Below are 9,943 nucleotides of genomic sequence, written 5' to 3'. Positions count from 1 at the left end.
TAACCCCTGCACCAAATGCCCATCCCTTTATTTCCCAATTTCTTATGAGACAGTTGAACAACAAGAGGTAATTTGTATTGCCCCTAACTTGTACCCCTTTGCCAGTCCTTAATGTTCCAAAAAAGGAGTGCCTAATATGATTGGCCAGAGACCAGGACATTGGGACATGTTGTAGCAGTATTAAGGGTCACTGTTGTGCAAAAAGCCCACAGTCCTTCTCCACACCTTCACTCCTAGCTGGGGAGCCCCAACTCGGCAAGGCTGCCCTGACCCCCATCTTCTTCCTCCTCTGGCATTGCCATCCCTCCAGCTTTCCAGCCTCATAGGACAGAGCTCTGGCCTACACTCCTTAACCCTTCAACTTCTAAGCAACTGTGCTGTAACACTCCAGAGCCTACTCATCTCACGAACTCTGATATCCCCCTGGGTATGGTGGCCACACCAGGGAGTCAACATGCAGCAGGCATGGCTATCTTGGGATCAGGTCAGGAGAGAATAGTGAGTTCTTTCACCTAATCAGCAAATCCCTGATTGGAGAAATACTGAGCCCATCTCAGGGACTAAGAAGACCACTCCCTGTCTCCCTTTGGACTGCTGGTGTTTAAGAGGGCAGCTGCCTCTATAAGACAGACCCTGGGAAGAGGAAGACAGAGCAGTAGCATTCAAACACCAAAATCCCACCTCAACTCTTAAAGAACCCATATTACTACCTGATGGAAAATGTATACAATAAGCCGTACTTTTTTTTCAAAGTGCAATGCTCTTTATAAAGTATCCTCAAATGTACTGAAATTCCTGACAGCCTTTGCAGTGATATTGCAGACTTAAAGAATGCCAAAAAATTAAACACTTGGGGAAATTTCTCCCTAGTTGAAGTAACCATCAATCTATTATAGTGGTTACCCTGTTCTAATTATAGGACTGCGCCTATACATATACCACCACCAGGAGGACCACCACCACCCCCTGTCGATCACATCTATCCCAATATAAAATCCAAGGCAGCTGCTGGAGTGAAGCTAAATGCCACTGAAATTAACAGTGTCCTTAGGAAAGGCAGGCTGCAATGCTGATTTCATCACAATTCTATCTGCCTGTACTTTTTTCCAGGAAGTTCAAGAACCATGAGCAGCTGTAGAAATCCAAGTCATCAGAAATGCAAGCAAAGGCAGCTCCTCTCCTGCAAAGCAAATTCCCTCGAAGGGCCTGTGCACCTGCCTTCTTAGCATAAGAGGGCGGCTCCCTCATCTACAGTGAACTTTCAGAAGTTCTCTGTTCATCTGGGGAGTGGGAACCTTTTCAGCCCAGGCCAGGCACTAGATCTTCACCATCATCCATAATCATAACAATCGACTCCAAATGTTGAGAATTAACCAATGCCTGATAGCCTTTCATCATTTCTCCTTCCCCAAACACCAAAAAGGAGGCCCTTTCCCATTTTCCAGTCCTGTGCAGCCATGCTTGATGCCAGGAGATGATGAAGATGCCCCTTCAGAGAGTTCTCACTCAGAACTGCAAGACCCAAGACACTTGTATGTTGCCAATGTTCTCTGTTTCCCCTTTAAACTGAGTGCATCTGTCCACCAAAGTATGGGTTACAGGGATCTAGAGAGACAATGACCTGCCTGAGAGCAGTGACTGCTTCATTACTTTGCCTGACTTCAGGACTGCCGGGTCTGCTCCATGTCCAAGAAAATCCAGAAATAAAGGTTTGAACATGAAGCTTCTCAATTTTCCAGTACAGCCAACTTGTAGCAGGACTAGAATTAGATCCAGGCTTCCTAACCTCATGAAACTCAAGGGGTCTTGGCTCTGAATATGCTTATGAATTTATGTGACAGTTATTTACTAAACAACTGCTATACTCAGGGCTGTTATTTTAATAAATAGATGGATGAACGGATAGACAGATGGAGAGACAACCGATTATTTATTAAGGAACTGAGGGAGAAGGCAAAACATAAATCTTAAATTTACAAAACAGATCTTTTAGGGTAGGCATTTGTCCTGGTGGTTTAGATATCCATGTCCCAAATTGGAGTACTTAGGTTTAATTCCTTTGCTCGCTTTGGCAGCACATAAACTTAGGCTTAATTCCTGGTTCCAGCTCCCAGTTCCAGCTTATTGACAATGCAGACTCTGCAAGGTAGCAGTGATGGTTCAAATAGTTGGGTTCCTACCATCCATGAGGAGACCTGGATTTAGTTTCTGGCTCCTGGCTTTGGCTCTGGCCCAGTCCCAAGAACTTGGGGTATCTGAGGAATGAAACTGTGGATGGGAGCTCTGTTTGTCTCTCTGTCTGCCTGTCTGTCCCTCTATCTCTGTTTCTCTGCCTCTTCAGTTTAAAAAAAAAATAGCATTTTTTAAAATCTGAACACATCTAAAAATAGAGCTACCATATGACCCAGAAATTTCACTACTGGATATATACACAAGGGAAATGAAATCAGGCTGTTGAAGAGACAGCTGCATTCCCATGTGCAGTACAGCACTATTCACAATAGCCAAGAAATGGAAACAACCTTAGTGTCCATCCACTAGTGAATGGATAAAGAAAATGTGGAAAGACTACTCAGCCATAAAAAGGATGCACTCTTCTCCTTTGCAATGGCATGGATAGAACTGGCGGTCATTACATTAACAGAAATGAGCCAAACACAGAAAGACAAGGCTCACATGATCTCACTCACAAAGGGAGTCAATAAAAAAAAAAGGCAGGAGTTGATCTCATAGAAGTTAAAAGTATACAGGTGGTTACCAGAGGTTGGGGATGAACGTGGGAAAGAGGGGCAATGTTGAATAACAGGTACTAAGTTCGAGTTAGACAGGAATAAGAAGTTATGGGATTCTATTCCATAGTATGGTGACTACAGATAATATTGATCTTCTACATATTTATTTATTAAAAAACAAACTAGGAGATAGAATGGATAGGTGAATATTATCACCAAAAAGAAATGTTAAATGTCAGTGGCCAGTGCCGCGGCTCACTAGGCTAATCCTCCGTCTTGCGGCGCCGGCACACCAGGTTCTAGTCCCGGTTGGGGCGCCGGATTCTGTCCCGGTTGCTCCTCTTCCAGGCCAGCTCTCTGCTGTGGCCAGGGAGTGCAGTGGAGGATGGCCCAGTACTTGGGCCCTGCACTCCATGGGAGACCAGGATAAGTACCTGGCTCCTGGCTTCGGATCAGCGCGGTGCGCCAGCCACAGCGCGCCGGCCGTGGCAGCCATTGAAGGGTAAACCAACGGCAAAGGAAGACCTTTCTCTCTGTCTGTCTCACTATCCACTCTGCCTGTCAAAAAAAAAAAGATATGTTAAATGTCTGAGGATATAGATATATGTAACCTGATTGGACAATACACAATGTATACATGTATCAAAATATCACAAAGTACCCCATTTATATGTACAACTTTTATATGTCTGTTAAAATTTTTTAATTAAAGAAAAAAAAAAAAACCCTGAGAGGCCAGCATCGCGGCTCACTCAGCTAATCCTCCACCTGCAGTGCCGGCACCCCGGGTTCTAGTCCCGGTTGGGGTGCTGGGTTCTGTCCCGGTTGCTCCTCTTCCAGTCCAGCTCTCTGCTGTGGCCCAGGAAGGCAGTGGAGGGTGGCCCAAGTGCTTGGGCCCTGCACCCGCATGGGAGACCAGGAGGAAGCACCTGGTTCCTGGCTTTGGACTGGCGCAGCACACCAGCTGTAGTGGCCATTTAGGGGGTGAACCAACGGAAAAGGAAGACCTTTTCTCTCTGTCTCTCTTACTGTCTAACTCTGCCTGTACAAAAAAAAAAAAAAAAAACAAAAAAAAAACTGAGACACAACATTCCATCCATGACTCTCCTTTTCCTTCCTGAAATAATGTTATTTGCAATTGACACTGAATAGGGAATGGATTGCATAGTCTGAAAATTGAGAGCAAGGCAAACATAGAAATTCTATTTAAGCCAGGCATCTGCCACTTAAGAAAGCAAAGGAAGCACTGTGGCTTTGGAGTTCACAGGTAAAACTTTTACTGGATTATTTTAAAACAACCTCTTTTCCCCTCTCTGCACTCTTGAGAGCAGGGGGTATCTTTCTGCAGCATTTTTAAGGAAATGGGAATTAGTATAGCTGAGAAATGCCACCAACAGCAAAAGTACAATTAGCCTTTCTTGTAAAATTTCTCCTGGGAAAATGCTAGTGATTCCTGTCTCCAACAAGCATGGTAATAGGCTCGCTGCGTCACTGCATCGTAAGAAAATGGCCCCATCAGCAGCACCCGAATAAAACCACAGCACATCTGACAGAATTGCCAAGTCAGCTTTTGCCTGTTTCAACCACACCTGTTCCATCCTAGCTCCAATGACCCCATAAAATTGTACACATGAGTCATACTCTAATGGCACTTTGTGCTACCAGATCACTCCTAGTTCCCACGAAAAATTTCAACTTAGAGTTATAGCATGTTTCAACCCACATGAACCTCTGAGACAACTTTATTCAATATGATGATACAGCAGGGGAAACTGAGTCCCAGGAAAAGGAGGTAATTCAGTCAACATTCCATCCAGTTGGGCATTGAATCTAGGTCTAGATTAATTGATAGAAGAGTGAGACTTTCTCTTTTTTGCCAAACCAAGAAGTCTCCTTGGATTAAAAGTTACCTCCACTTTACACCTCCTTCTTGGGCATTTACTGACCACCTTCCTGGGTTTGAGGAAAAGAAACCTCACCTCCTGCCCAAGGCCAATCTCTTTCTTCTTCTTCTCCCAGACTTTGTCCCCTCTCCCCCACACCCAATCCAATAATCTCTCTACTGGCCCATTCCCTACAAGCAGGAAATAGAGCAAAGTGTGTTACACAAATGAAGCAGGGGGACATTACCTAAACTTTGGCTCTTCTCCACCGCCATTCTTCAAAGCCCAGCTCCTTACAAGAAGAATGCAAAGATAAAAATCATTGTGTCCTCTGGCCGTTGAGGCCATCTGGGGAGTGGGCCAGCAGAGGGAAGACCTTTCTCTCTGTCTCTTCCTCTCGCTGTCTGTAACTCTACCTCTCAAATAAATAACTAAAAAAAAAAAAAAAAAATGGCCAAACTGTCTTCCAAAGTATCTATTCCCTTTCGCATTTCCACCAACAGTGAGTGGGAGTTCCTGTTACTCCACACCCTCATTAGCATGTGGTGTTGTCATTATTTTAGTTTTCTCTATATTAGTAAGTGCGTGGAATTATATTACATTGTTTTAATTTGCAATTCCCTAAGGACATTATGATGTTTAGCATCTTTTCTTATCATTATTTACCATTAGTATATTTCCTTTGGTGAGGATTGTGTACAGACCTTTTGCTTATCTTTTAATAGGGTTGATTGTTTTCTTATTTCTTGGTCTTAGGAGTTCTTTGTATATTTTGAATATCAGTCCTTTATCATGTTATTTGTTTTGCAACTATTTTTGCTCAATTTGTCTTTTATCTTTTCACTCTTCTAACAGTCTTTCATAGACTATAAATTTTTCATTTTAATGAAGTTCAACTGATCAATTCTTTCTTTCATGGATTGTGTTCTTTGCTTTGTTTCTAAGAAGTCATAAACAAACCAAATGTCATCAAGATGTTCTCCTATGTTATCTTCCAGGAATTTTATAGTTTTGTGTTTACATCTAAACTTGTTTCCCTACTGAAGTAATTTTTGGGAAATGTGTAGGATCTATGTCTTGACTGATTTTTTTTACACATTAGTGTCCAATTATTATAGCACCATTTGTTGAAAAGACTATCCTTCTTCCAATAAATTGTCTTTTCTACTTTGTCAAAAAAAAAAAAAATCATTGTGTCCAACCCACTGCAGCCTAACCATCTCCACAACAATGTTTTGGCAGAGGCCCCAAGAAAACAAACTCCACTAAACACACCTCCCTGCTCAATATCACAACTTGGATGAATGTAGCTTTGCTAACAAAACACTACCCAAAAATCAAACTCCTGATTTCCCATGCATCCTGAGTCTGTTTTGCCCTTGTTCTTCCGCAGCAGCAAAGCCCAAAACCTTCAACTCACTTTGCCACCCTATATAAGCAGAAATATTTTTCTATTACTATACCCTTAGTATCTGACCCAGTACATTGTGAAAATTCCAAATTTGTTCACTTAAAACAGTTTGATCATTCAGTCATCTTTTTTTTACCTGTTTTTTCAGGTGTGTTAGGGGATAACCATTCTCCAGTGGAAAATGAGTAGGCACATTCAAAGTCCAGTGGGAAGATTTGAGTTAGAGAGCTTGATTTGAGAGCTTTGGTACAAATAAAGCCATTAGAAGCAAAGCACATGGACAGATATTAAGCAGCAGATAGGCTTAGTGGACAGAGGTATGAAAAATAAGCCAAAGTTTATAAAACTCAATCAACCAGACACTTCCTCTGAGTCCTCATGATTCTAGCTGATTGGATTAATATGTGGTTGGAAGCCACGTGCTCTTTCTTTGGGCAACTCAAGAGTTGCCATTCCTGAAGATTCAGATAACAGTGTTCACTAGGAAGTCACTCTCATCCTTTTTTCTCTTTTATTCCCAATAATGATATAGAAATCTGCAATTTATATTTCCTGCTGCAGGAAATATTTCAATGCAGCCTACCAGAAAAATGTTCTGTGCATCTCCCCTCTCTCTTTCATTTTTGGAATGAGAAAGGCCTGGCTGCAGCCTAAAACTGTCCAGGGCAGCCACCTGCAAATCAACATAAGCTGGCTTGGCTTCAGCCATGGGAGTCAATACCTGGTCAAGAAAGCTCTCAGAGTCATCTCTAAGCAGCTCATCTGAACTTGGTTTCAGAGGAAGGCTATTTTAATTCTACAAACTCTGTGTAAAGGAACAACAGAACAGCAAGGAAAAATTGTTCCCAAGAAAGTGATGTGGCATCTCCTTTCCCTATAACAATAGTTGTACAACCAACAATGACATTTTGATTTCTTTCTTTCTCTCTCTCTCTCATTTTCTCTCTCTAATAACAGAAAAGGGATATCGAAGAATTAGGCCAAGGAAAACTCAACAGGCCCACAGCTTCTGTTAAGTTGGATCTGCAAGCATCTTTCCCTTCCAACCATGAGCATATTAACAATAAGCTTTTACACTCATCCTTCTGCTGTCCCAGAGGGGTTCATAGAGCCAGGAGCACACAAGAAAAGTCATAGAAAGAGTGTTATTTGTTAAATTAACAGGAGTCACTGTGCACTAACTTCCCATGCAGGACTTCTGTCCTCAAAGAGTTGTATTATAATTATAAGTGTTCACAAAAGACGCATCATTCTTGGGTGCTTCTTTAAAATTAATTAAGTTTCTAAAAAAAAAGAAGAAGAAGAAGAGAAATTAACTTCAAGATGTAATGACTTTGAACAGCCCTTGTCTCGACTGTTGGGGATTTTTTTTTTTTCATGCAAATTGTTGAACTCTTTATTTAGTATAGAGTTGGTCTTCTGTGTATAAAGTTAATCGAAAATGGATCTTAGTGAAGAATGAGACTGGGAATGGGAGAGGGAGGAGGAGGAGGTGTGGGAGTGTGGATGGGGGGGTGGGTATGGTGGGAAGAATCTATATTTCTAAAGCTGTACTTAAGAACTACACGAAGTTTATATTCCTTAAATAAAAGGTTTCTTTGGGAAAAAAGTCAGAAGCAAAAATTAATTTTTCCTGGCATAATCTTAATAGCCATACTAACTTCTCCTGATTCACATTTTAAAAGGAGGAGGAGGCCGGTGCCATGGCTCACTAGGCTAATCCTCCGCCTGTGGCGCCGGCACACCAGGTGCAAGTCCCGATCGGGACGCTGGATTCTGTCCTGGTTGCCCCTCTTCCTGCCCAGCTCTCTGCTGTGGCCCGGGAGTGCAGTGGAGGATGGCCCAAGTGCTTGGGCCCTGCACCCCATGGGAGACCAGGAGAAGCACCTGGCTCCTGGCTTCAGATCAGTGCAGTGCGCCAGCCACAGCGCGCCGGCCATAGTGGTCATTGGAGGGTGAACCAACGGTAAAGGAAGACCTTTTTCTCTGTCTCTCTCTCTCTCTCTCTCACTGTCCACTCTGCCTGTCAAATAAATAAATAAATAAATGGAGGGGGCAGGGTGAAGACTTTTAAGAAGTGGGACCTCTGTACACCAATTTCTATTTCTCCTCTTTAAAGGTAAGTTAAATACTTGCAGCACTAACTTGGCCCTGCTTTCATCCCTGTGCTTTATAAAAGGCATCTCCAGTCATTAATTTTCCCACAGCTTTTCCTTCTGTTGAGAACCTGAACCTCCCACTAGCTACCTCTTCAGGTGAAGAAATAGCTACCAAGAGAAAAATTAAGTTGACCAAAGTCCCACAGCTGGAAATGGAACCCAGGAAATCTATCTCCAACGCTAGTGCTCTCGGTCACCATCAAAGTGGTCTAGTGGTTAAGATGCCTATATGCCACATTGGAATGGCTGGAATCAATTCCAAGCCCCAGCTCCATATCTCAGCTTTTGCTGATGCAGATCTGCAAGACAGCAGGTGATAGATCAAGTAATTAGGTCCCTGCCATTTGTGTAGGAGATCTAGATTAAGTTCTGGCTCCTGTCTTGCATCTCAGCCCAGCCCCAATTATTACAGGCATTTGAGGAGTGAATCAACAGATGGGACCTCTTTCTCTTTGTCTGTCTTGCTGCCTTTCAAATACATTTTAAAAAGAGATAAGCAAGCAAGAATTGAAGAGGTAAGCCCCTCTGACACCACATCGTCAGTTCACCTCAAGGAAACCCTAGGAACAGACAGCACTTCAGCGGCAAAGGAAAAATCTAGGGCTGTCAGAATTACAATGTAAGCATCATGTAGGAATGTCACTACACATCCTACAATGAGGTGAGGAAATGAGTGAGTATTAAAGAGGTGTTCAAGATCAGCCCCAAGTTGGCACTCTCTCATTGATGTTCATCAGAAGTACTGAATGAGATTTGGAAAGGGAATGACTTTCTCATTCACAGGTTTCAGAAACTGTTTTGTGCAGAGTCCATGCCTGTCCTAAGATTCCAAGTGTACCCAGGTCTAGAAACTGCACACCATAATCAACCCTAACTTTGGAGATTGTAGTTAGTCTCTGCTGGATTCAACCCCTGCTCTGCCACTTGCTAACTATAACTTTGGACAAGTAACCTCCCTGCCTAAGCCTTGCCTTGGGATGATATAGCACCCACTTCACAGGGTCATTGTGCAGATTAAATGGAATACCATAGGTATGACACCCAAAAATTCTGTTAATTTTTTCATTTGGGGTACATGTAGGACATGCCATATATGAGTTATACTCATCACTTTTATTCTTACTTATCAAGGGGGACATTTTTGAGGCAGGTAGGTGTGCTAAGTAGGAAAATGATTCACAGATCTTATATTCTTGGCCAAAAAAGGAAGGAGTCCAGACTTTACTCAACACCCTCACCCTTCCAAAAGCCTTATACCAGCTGGGTGTTGATAGGATGTTGTGCCCACTCTCTTGGATTCTGATTTAGGCTTCTACAGAAAAGAAAGGTTATATCAACAGCTCTTCCAGAAGGGTAAATAAACTGAGCAAGAAGCTTCTTTCCCTAGACCAAAGTGCAAGCTTAGTAAACTATATCCAAATCAAAAACAAGGTAGGGGCCAGCACTGTGGCATAGCAGGTAAAGCTGCCACCTACAGTGCTGGCATCCCATATGGGCACTGATTTAAGTCCCAGCTGCTCCACTTCCAATCCAGCTCTCTGCTATGGCCTGGGAAAGCAGTAGAAGATGGCCCAACTCCTTGAGTCCCTGCACCCACATGGGAAACCCAGAAGAAGCTCCCAGCTCCTAGCTTTGGATCAGCTCAGGTCCGGCCACTGAGGCCATCTGGGGAGTGAACTAGCAGACGGAAGACCTCTCTCACTCTCTCTGCCTCTGCCTCCCTGTAATTCTGCATTTCAAATAAATAAATCTTTTTAA

The 9,943-nt window shown here is 42.9% G+C and overlaps 1 protein-coding gene across 21 annotated transcripts in view; it reads right to left on the bottom strand.

The window, feature by feature from the left end:
- ERC2 (ELKS/RAB6-interacting/CAST family member 2) overlaps positions 1–9,943 on the bottom strand; it is a 1,012,357-nt gene that overhangs the window by 946,338 nt on the left and 56,076 nt on the right. The gene's annotated exons all lie outside the window — the stretch shown is intronic.

This window comes from Oryctolagus cuniculus, chromosome 10, assembly GCF_051225735.1.
Source record: "Oryctolagus cuniculus isolate XC-2025 breed Fujian yellow rabbit chromosome 10, ASM5122573v1, whole genome shotgun sequence".
Classification (NCBI taxonomy): Eukaryota; Metazoa; Chordata; class Mammalia; order Lagomorpha; family Leporidae; genus Oryctolagus; species Oryctolagus cuniculus.
Note: the sequence above shows the minus strand (reverse complement) of the source record. Positions and strands in the feature narration are given on the sequence as shown.